The 11,745-nt window shown below is 37.0% G+C and overlaps 1 long non-coding RNA gene across 1 annotated transcript; it reads right to left on the bottom strand.

Annotated features, from left to right (window-relative positions):
• Positions 1 to 2,791: 2,791 nt before the first annotated feature.
• On the bottom strand, positions 2,792 to 3,850 carry LOC127922356 (uncharacterized). Its single transcript, XR_008111053.1, has 3 exons — positions 3,535 to 3,850; positions 3,443 to 3,491; positions 2,792 to 2,930 (listed from the first exon to the last, which is right to left on the bottom strand). It is a non-coding gene; the product is annotated as an uncharacterized LOC127922356 (long non-coding RNA).
• Between the last annotated feature and the right edge of the window lie 7,895 nt (positions 3,851 to 11,745).

Genomic DNA, 11,745 nt, shown 5'->3' with positions numbered 1-11,745 from the left:
TACTCAGACACTTCCTAACCTCCTAATAATAATATAATATATAATATAATAATAATAATATAATATAATATAATAATATATGCCATTTAGCAGACGCTTTTATCCAAAGCGACTTACAGTCATGTGTGCATACATTCTACGTATGGGTGGTCCCGGGGATCGAACCCACTACCCTGGCGTTACAAGCGCCACGCTCTACCAACTGAGCTACAGAAGGACCACTCCTATAAAGGCTTCTATATATATTCTATATATACTGTATACTCAGACACTTCCTAACCTCCTATAAAGGGCTCTATATATATTCTATATATACTGTATACTCAGACACTTCCTAACCTCCTATAAAGGGTTCTATATATGTTCTATATATACTGTATACTCAGACACTTCCTAACCTCCTAATAATAATATAATATATAATATAATAATAATAATATAATATAATATATAATATAATAATATATGCCATTTAGCAGACGACTTACAGTCATGTGTGCATACATTCTACGTATGGGTGGTCCCGGGGATCGAACCCACTACCCTGGCGTTACAAGCGCCACGCTCTACCAACTGAGCTACAGAAGGACCACTCCTATAAAGGCTTCTATATATATTCTATATATACTGTATACTCAGACACTTCCTAACCTCCTATAAAGGGCTCTATATATATTCTATATATACTGTATACTCAGACACTTCCTAACCTCCTATAAAGGGTTCTATATATATTCTATATATACTGTATACTCAGACACTTCCTAACCTCCTAATAATAATATAATATATAATATAATAATAATAATATAATATAATATATAATATAATAATATATGCCATTTAGCAGACGCTTTTATCCAAAGCGACTTACAGTCATGTGTGCATACATTCTACGTATGGGTGGTCCCGGGGATCGAACCCACTACCCTGGCGTTACTCCTATAAAGGCTTCTATATATGTTCTATATATACTGTATACTCAGACACTTCCTAACCTCCTATAAAGGGTTCTATATATATTCTATATATACTGTATACTCAGACACTTCCTAACCTCCTATAAAGGGTTCTATATATATTCTATATATACTGTATACTCAGACACTTCCTAACCTCCTATAAAGGGTTCTATATATATTCTATATATACTGTATACTAGACACTTCCTAACCTCCTATAAAGGGTTCTATATATTCTATATATACTGTATACTCAGACACTTCCTAACCTCCTATAAAGGGTTCTATATATATATATTATAGTTTGTGTGGGGGGGGGGTCAGTCTGTTATATCTGGAGTATTTATCCTGTCTTATCTGGTGTCCTGTGTGAATTTAAGTATATCTCTATTTTTCTCTCTTTCTCTCTCTCTGAGGACCTGAGCCCTAGGACCATGCCTCAGGACTACCTGGCCTGATGACTCCTTGCTGTCCCCAGTCCAGCTGGTCAAGCTGCTGCTTCAGTTTCAAATGTTCTGCCTGTGGCTACGGAACCCTGACCTGTTCACCGGACATGCTACCTGTCCCAGACCTGCTACCTGTCCCAGACCTGCTGTTTTCAACTCGCTAGAGACAGTAGATGTACTCTGAATCATCAGCTTTGAAAAGCCAACTGACATTTACTCCTGAGGTGCTGACCTGTTGAACCCTCTACAACCACTGTGATTATTATTATGACCCTGCTTGTCATCTATGAACATTTGAACATCTTGGCCATGTTCTGTTATAATCTCCACCCGCACAGCCAGAAGAGGACTGGCCACCCTACATAGCCTGGTTCCTCTCTAGGTTTCTTCCTAGGTTTTGGCCTTTGTAGGGGGTTTGTCTTAGCCACCGTGCTTCTACACCTGCATTGCTTGCTGTTAGGGTTTTAGGCTGGGTTTCTGTACAGCACTTTGAGACATCAGCTGATGTATGAAGGGCTTCATAAATACATTTGATTGAATTTGAATTGATGTGGATGAAGTCTTATTCCAGACCCACAAAGAAGGAGAAAAGTCGCCCAAAACAATTACTTGTTTTTTCTTCTACTGAGCTTTTGTTGTTTGTTGGAACATTTAGAGAAAATAAGAAGTATTTTCCCCTTATTTGTATTGATAGTGTGTTATGTTCAGAATACACAGCCATACTTTACACATCCAGATACCTGTGTGTTATGTTCAGAATACACAGCCATACTTTACACATCCAGATACCTGTGTGTTATGTTCAGAATACACAGCCTTTACACATCCAGATACCTGTGTGTTATGTTCAGAATACACAGCCATACTTTACACATCCAGATACCTGTGTGTTATGTTCAGAATACACAGCCATACTTTACACATCCAGATACCTGTGTGTTATGTTCAGAATACACAGCCATACTTTTTACACATCAGATACCTGTGTGTTATGTTCAGAATACACAGCCTTTACACATCCAGATACCTGTGTGTTATGTTCAGAATACACAGCCTTTACACATCCAGATACCTGTGTGTTATGTTCAGAATACACAGCCTTTACACATCCAGATACCAGATACCAGCCATGTCCAGATACCTGTTATGTTCAGAATACACAGCCATACTTTACACATCCAGATACCTGTGTGTTATGTTCAGAATACACAGCCTTTACACATCCAGATACCTGTGTGTTATGTTCAGAATACACAGCCTTTACACATCCAGATACCTGTGTGTTATGTTCAGAATACACAGTTCAGAATACACAGCCTTTACACATCCAGATACCTGAGTGTCATGTTCAGAATACACAGCCATACTTACACATCCAGATACCTGTGTGTTATGTTCAGAATACACAGCCATACTATACACATCCAGATACCTGTGTGTTATGTTCAGAATACACAGCCTTTACACATCCAGATACCTGTGTGTTATGTTCAGAATACACAGCCTTTACACATCCAGATACCTGTGTGTTATGTTCAGAATACACAGCCATACTTTACACATCCAGATACCTGTGTGTTATGTTCAGAATACACAGCCATACTTACACATCAGATACCTGTGTGTTAGTTCCAGAATACCAGCCTTTACACATCCAGATACCTGTGTTATGTTCAGAATACACAGCCTTTACACATCCAGATACCTGTGTGTTATGTTCAGAATACACAGCCATACTTTACACATCAGATACCTGTGTGTTATGTTCAGAATACACAGCAGCCTTTACACATCCAGATACCTGTGTGTTATGTTCAGAATACACAGCCATACCTTGTGTTACATCCAGATACCTGTGTGTTATGTTCAGAATACACAGCCTTTACACATCCAGATACCTGTGTGTTATGTTCAGAATACACAGCCTTTACACATCCAGATACCTGTGTGTTATGTTCAGAATACACAGCCACACATCCAGATACCTGTGTGTTATGTTCAGAATACACAGCCATACTATACACATCCAGATACCTGTGTGTTATGTTCAGAATACACAGCCATAATTTACACATCCAGATACCTGTGTGTTATGTTCAGAATACACAGCCATACTTTACACATACCTGTGTGTTATGTTCAGAATACACAGCCTTTACACATCCAGATACCTGTGTGTTATGTGTGATTATTATGCCCTGCACACCGGAAAAGCAAAAGTCTCAAGTGGTTTTCATTTATACTGTCAGTGTGTAGTTGGTGCTTTGTGTTCTTATTCAAAGGATGGTTTGTGTTGCAGCAACAACAAAACATGTTTTAAGTGTTTAAAGAGTTTTGCAAGAATTGTTTTTCTTTTGCAAGAGATGTATAATGTTTTGTTACTTTGATGTCATGTGTTGTGGTTAGGTTGTGGTTAGGTTGTGGTTAGGTTGTTGTGTGGTTAGGTTGTGGTTAGGTTGTGGTTAGGTTGGGTTATTGTGGTTAGGTTGTGGTTAGGTTGTGGTTAGGTTAGGTTAGGTTGTGGTTAGGTTGTTGGTTAGGTTGTGGTTAGGTTAGGTTGTGGTTAGGTTGTGGTTAGGTTGTGGTTAGGTTAGGTTGTGGTTAGGTTAGGTTGTGGTTAGGTTGTGGATAGGTTAGGTTAGGTTGTGGTTAGGTTAGGTTGTGGTTAGGTTGTGGATAGGTTAGTTTTGTGGTTAGGTTAGGTTGTGGTTAGTGTGCAGAGTTTTGCAGAAATAAGATATGATATAAGATAAGCAAGCAATCAGAAAAACTGTAAAATCCTAGAAAAACAATATGTTACAGACACATGAAGGCCATCAGCAATCATTTCTGGGGAAAATAATACATGTGAAAAATGGTGGATGTACCGTTTTAGAAACAAACTCTTAATCAATTCTAAAACAACATTGTCATCTCACCTCTTAGCTTTGGTGTCATGTTCTCCAGAGAGACTCCTTTTAGAGGCAGGCCCCCTCCTCGCTCTCCTCCCAGAGAGACTCCTTTTAGAGCAGGCCCCCCAGAGATCCTTTCTCTCATGTTGGTTGTGGTTATTAACACCAACAAACAGAGATCCGACTCATTTGGTTGTGGCACTTAACACAGTGACAACTAAACAGAGATCCAGCATGTTGGTTGTGGTTAAACACAGTGACAACTAAACAGAGATCCAGAGATCCAACATGTTGGTTGTGGTTATTAACACAGTGACAACTAAACAGAGATCCAGCATGTTGGTTGTGGTTATTAACACAGTGACAACTAAACAGAGATCCAACATGTTGGTTGTGGTTAACACAGTGACAACTAAACAGAGATCCATCATGTTGGTTGTGGTTAAACACAGTGACAACTAAACAGAGATCCAACATGTTGGTTGTGGTTAACACAGTGACAACTAAACATGAGATCCAGCATGTTGGTTGTGGTTAACACAGTGACAACTAAACAGAGATCCAGCATGTTGGTTGTGGTTATTACACAGTGACAACTAAACAGAGATCCAGCATGTTGGTTGTGGTTAACACAGTGACAACTAAACAGAGATCCAACATGTTGGTTGTGGTTATTAACACAGTGACAACTAAACAGAGATCCAACATGTTGGTTGTGGTTATTAACACAACATGTGACAACTAAACAGAGATCCAACATGTTGGTTGTGGTTATTAACACAGTGACAACTAAACAGAGATCCAACATGTTGGTTGTGGTTATTACACAGTGACAACTAAACAGAGATCCAACATTAACACAGTGACAACTGAGACCCAACATTGGTGGGTTAACACAGTGACAACTAAACAGAGATCCAACATGTTGGTTGTGGTTATTAACACAGTGACAACTAAACAGAGATCCAACATGTTGGTTGTGGTTAACACAGTGACAACTAAACAGAGATCCAACATGTTGGTTGTGGTTATTAACACAGTGACAACTAAACAGAGATCAACATGTTGGTTGTGGTTATTAACACAGTGACAACTAAACAGAGATCCAACATGTTGGTTGTGGTTAACACAGTGACAACTAAACAGAGATCAGTGACACAGTGACAACTAAACAGAGATCCAACATGTTGGTTGTGGTTAACACAGTGACAACTAAACAGAGATCCAACATGTTGGTTGTGGTTAACACAGTGACCAAACAGAGATCCAGTTTGGTTGTGGTTATTAACACAGTGACAACTAAACAGAGATCCAACATGTTGGTTGTGGTTATTAACACAGTGACAACTAAACAGAGATCCAACATGTTGGTTGTGGTTAAACACAGTGACAACTAAACAGAGATCCAACATGTTGGTTGTGGTTAACACAGTGACAACAAACAGAGATCCAACATGTTGGTTGTGGTTAACACAGTGACAACTAAACAGAGATACAGCAGTTGGCTGTGGTTAACACAGTGACAACAAACAGAGATCAGCATGTTGGTTGTGGTTATTACACAGTGACAACTAAACAGAGATCCAACATGTTGGTTGTGGTTAACACAGTGACAACTAAACAGAGATCCAGTTGGTTGTGGCTATTAACATGTTGGTTGTGGTTATTAAACAGAGATCCAGTGACAACTAAACAGAGATCCAACATGTTGGTTGTGGTTAACACAGTGACAACTAAACAGAGATAACAAACATGCATGTGGTTGTGGTTATGACAACTAAACAGAGATCCAACATGTGACAAGTGACAACTAAACAGAGATCCAACATGTTGGTTGTGGTTAACACAGTGACAACTAAACAGAGATAACAAGCATGTTGGTTGTGGTTAACACAGTGACAACTAAACAGAGATCCAACATGTTGGTTGTGGTTATTAACACAGTGACAACTAAACAGAGATACAACATGTTGGTTGTGGTTACACAGTGACAACTAAACAGAGATCCAGCATGTTGGTTGTGGTTATTAAACAGAGATACAACATGTGACAAATAAACAGAGATCCAACATGTTGGTTGTGGTTATTAACACAGTGACAACTAAACAGAGATCCAACATGTATTAACACAGTGACAACTAAACAGAGATCCAGCATGTTGGTTGTGGTTAACACAGTGACAACTAAACAGAGATCCAACATGTTGGTTGTGGTTAACACAGTGACAACTAAACAGAGATCCAGCATGTTGGTTGTGTTAACACAGTGACAACTAAACAGAGATACAACATGTGACAACTAAACAGAGATACAACATGTTGGCTGTGGTTAACACAGTGACAACTAAACAGGTCCAACATGTTGGTTGTGGTTAACACAGTGACAACTAAACAGAGATCCAACATGTTGGTTGTGGTTAACACAGTGACAACTAAACAGAGATCCAGCATGTTGGTTGTGGTTATTAAACAGAGATCCAACATGTGACAACTAAACAGAGATCCAGCATGTTGGTTGTGGTTAACACAGTGACAACTAAACAGAGATCCAACATGTTGGTTGTGGTTTAACACAGTGACAACTAAACAGAGATCCAACATGTTGGTTGTGGTTATTAACACAGTGACAACTAAACAGAGATCCAACATGTTGGTTGTGGTTAAACAGAGATCCAACATGTTGGTTGTACATAACACAGTGACAACTAAACAGAGATCCAGCATGTTGGTTGTGGTTATTAACACAGTGACAACTAAACAGAGATCCAACATGTTGGTTGTGGTTAACACAGTGACAACTAAACAGAGATCCAACATGTTGGTTGTGGTTATTAAACACAGTGACAACTAAACAGAGATCCAACATGTTGGTTGTGGTTATTAACACAGTGACAACTAAACAGAGATCCAACATGTTGGTTGTGGTTAAACACAGTGACAACTAAACAGAGATCCAGCATGTTGGTTGTGGTTAAACACAGTGACAACTAAACAGAGATCCAACATGTTGGTAATAATTATTAACACAGTGACAACTAAACAGAGATCCAACATGTTGGTTGTGGTTATTAACACAGTGACAACTAAACAGAGATCCAGCATGTTGGTTGTGGTTATTAACACAGTGACAACTAAACAGAGATCCAACATGTTGGTTGTGGTTATTAACACAGTGACAACTAAACAGATCCAACATGTTGGTTGTGGTTAACACAGTGACAACTAAACAGAGATCCAACATGTTGGTTGTGGTTATTAACACAGTGACAACTAAACAGAGATACAACATGTTGGTTGTGGTTATTAACACAGTGACAACTAAACAGAGATCCAACATGTTGGTTGTGGTTAACACAGTGACAACTAAACAGAGATCCAACATGTTGGTTGTGGTTATTAACACAGTGACAACTAAACAGAGATCCAACATGTTATACACAGTGACAACTAAACAGAGATCCAACATGTTGGTTGTGGTTAACACAGTGACAACTAAACAGAGATCCAACATGTTGGTTGTGGTTATTAACACAGTGACAACTAAACAGAGATCCAACATGTTGGTTGTGGTTATTAACACAGTGACAACTAAACAGAGATCCAACATGTTGGTTGTGGTTATTAACACAGTGACAACTAAACAGAGATCCAACATGTTGGTTGTGGTTATTACACAGTGACAACTAAACAGAACATGATGACAACATGTTGGTTGTGGTTATTACACAGTGACAACTAAACAGAGATACAACATGTTGGTTGTGGTTAACACAGTGACAACTAAACAGAGATCCAGCATGTTGGTTGTGGTTATTAACACAGTGACAACTAAACAGAGATCCAGCATGTTGGTTGTGGTTAACACAGTGACAACTAAATGAGATCCATCATGTTGGTTGTGACTTGATTAACACAGTGACAACTAAACAGAGATACAACATGTTGGTTGTGGTTACTACACACAGTGACAACTAAACAGATCCAACATGTTGGTTGTGGTTAACACAGTGACAACTAACAGAGATCCAACATGTTTGCTTGTGGTTAACATGTGACAACTAAACAGAGATCCAACATGTTGGTTGTGTGACTATTAACACAGTGAGCTAAACAGAGATCCATCATAATGTTGGTTGTGAACAACATGTTATAATAACACAGTGACAACTAAACAGAGATCCAACATGTTGGTTGTGACTATTAACACAGTGACAACTAAACAGAGATCCAACATGTTATAATGTGGTTAACACAGTGACAACTAAACAGAGATCCAAATGTGGTTGTGGTTAACACTTAGCTGACAACTAAACAGAGATCCAACATGTTATAATGCTACACCCAGTTAGCTATATGAACAATAGTGACAACAGTTATTATTAAAGGTCAATTACACCCAGTTATGAACAATATGTTATAATGTATTCATTATCTCTTTGAGAAATAAAACATTTACTATATGAACACAGACATAGAAACAGTCAATATGGTGATTTAATGCATTAGCACATGAACATGTAGTGTTATAATGACTTGACTACACCCAGTGAACAATATGAATATTTTTCCCAGTTAGCTATATGAACATTTTATAATGTGACTTGACTACACCCAGTTAGCTATATGTAGTGGAACTAAGAATAATAATAATAATAATAACCCAAGCTAATAATAATAATAATAATAATAATAATAATAATAATAATAATATAATAATAATATAATATAATATAACAATAATAATATGAACAATATGTTATAATGTGACTTGACTCCACCCAGTTAGCTATATGAACAATATTTAATGACTTGACTAATTTATGTTATAATGTCATTCTAGTGTGTTAGCTTTGAACAGGTATGATATTATTATGCTGTTACTGAATTCAGTTCATGAACAATAATGTTAAGAAAAGTGACTGACTCCACCCAGTTTCATAACAAATTAACAGGAAGCAGGAGCTCATTGTAATTTAGAAAATGAACAATATGTTCTGAATTCTGAAAGACTACTTACAATTTAGCTATGAACAATATGTTATAATGTGACTTGACTCCACCCAGTTAGCTATATGAACAATATGTTATAATGTAAATTTGACTACACCCAGTTAGCTATATGAACAATATGTTATTGAATGTGACTTGACTACACCCAGTTAGCTATATGAAACAACATGTTATAATGTGACTTGACTACACCCAGTTAGCTATATGAACAATATATTATAATGTGACTTGACTACACCCAATAGCTATATGAACAATATGTTATAATGTGACTTGACTACACCCAGTTAGCTATATGAACAATATGTTGGTAATGTGACTTGACTACACCCAGTTAGCTATATGAACAATATGTTATAATGTGACTTGACTCCACCCAGTTAGCTGCGATGAACAATATGTTATAATGTGACTTGACTACACCCAGTTAGCTATATGGAACAATATACAGAAGGTGACTTTGACTACACCCAGTTAGCTATATAGAACAATATGTTATAAATGTGACTTTGACTACATCCAGTTAGCTATATGAACAACATGTTATAATGTGACTTGACTCCACCCAGTTAGCTATATGAACAATATGTTATAATGTGACTTGACTACACCCAGTTAGCTATATGAACAATATGTTATAATGTGACTTGACTACACCCAGTTAGCTATATGAACAACATGTTATAATGTGACTTGACTCCACCCAGTTAGCTATATGAACAATATGTTATAATGTGACTTGACTACACCCAGTTAGCTATATGAACAACATGTTATAATGTGACTTGACTACACCCAGTTAGCTATATGAACAATATGTTATAATGTGACTTGACTCCACCCAGTTAGCTATATGAACAATATGTTATAATGTGACTTGACTACACCCAGTTAGCTATATGAACAATATGTTATAATGTGACTTGACTACACCCAGTTAGCTATATGAACAATATGTTATAATGTGACTTGACTCCACCCAGTTAGCTATATGAACAATATGTTATAATGTGACTTGACTCCACCAGTTAGCTATATGGAACAATATGTTAATGTGACTTGACTCCACCTAGTTAGCTATAGAACAATATGTTATAATGTGACTCTGACTCCACCCAGTTGGGGCTATATGAACAATATGTTATAATGTGACTTGACTACACCCAGTTAGCTATATGAACAATATGTTATAATGTGACTTGACTACACCCAGTTAGCTATATGAACAATATGTTATTGGAATGTGACTTGACTCCACCCAGTTAGCTATATGAACAATATGTTATTGAATGTGACTTGACTACACCCAGTTAGCTATATGAACAATATGTTATAATGTGACTTGACTCCACCCAGTTAGCTATATGAACAATATGTTATAATGTGACTTGACTCCACCCAGTTAGCTATATGAACAATATGTTATAATGTGACTTGACTACACCCAGTTAGGGCTATATGAACAATATATGAACAATATGTGTTATTGAATGTGACTTGACTCCACCCAGTTAGCTATATGAACAATATGTTATTGAATGTGACTTGACTCCACCCAGTTAGCTATATGAACAACATGTTATAATGTGACTTGACTCCACCCAGTTAGCTATGAACAATATGTTATAATGTGACTTGACTCCACCCAGTTAGCTATATGAACAATATGTTATAATGTGACTTGACTACATCCAGTTAGCTATATGAACAATATGTTATAATGTGACTTGACTCCACCCAGTTAGCTATATGAACAATATGTTATAATGAATGACTTGACTACACCCAGTTAGCTATATGAACAATATGTTATAATGTGACTTGACTACACCCAGTTAGCAATATATGAACAAGTTAGCTATATGAACAATATGTTATAATGTGACTTGACTCCACCCAGTTAGCTATATGAACAATATGTTATAATGTGACTTGACTACACCCAGTTAGCTATATGAACAATATGTTATTGAATGTGACTTGACTACACCCAGTTAGCTATATGAACAATATGTTATAATGTGACTTGACTCCACCCAGTTAGCTATATGAACAATATGTTGCAATGACTTGACTAATATGTTATAATGTGACTTGACTACACCCAGTTAGCTATATGAACAATATGTTATAAATGTGACTTGACTCCACCCAGTTATATATGAACAATATGTTATAATGTGACTTGACTCCACCCAGTTAGCTATATGAACAATATGTTATAATGTGACTTTACTACACCCAGTTAGCTATATGAACAATATGTTATAATGTGACTTGACTACACCCAGTTAGCTATATGAACAATATGTTATAATGTGACTTTACTAGACCCAGTTAGCTATATGAACAATATGTTATAATGACTTGACTACACCCAGTTAGGCTATATGAACAATATGTTATAATGTGACTTGACTCCACCCAGTTAGCTATA

Source organism: Oncorhynchus keta, unplaced genomic scaffold (genome assembly GCF_023373465.1).
Source record: "Oncorhynchus keta strain PuntledgeMale-10-30-2019 unplaced genomic scaffold, Oket_V2 Un_contig_25429_pilon_pilon, whole genome shotgun sequence".
Classification (NCBI taxonomy): domain Eukaryota; kingdom Metazoa; phylum Chordata; class Actinopteri; order Salmoniformes; family Salmonidae; genus Oncorhynchus; species Oncorhynchus keta.
This window is presented reverse-complemented; position numbering and strand designations above follow the sequence as displayed.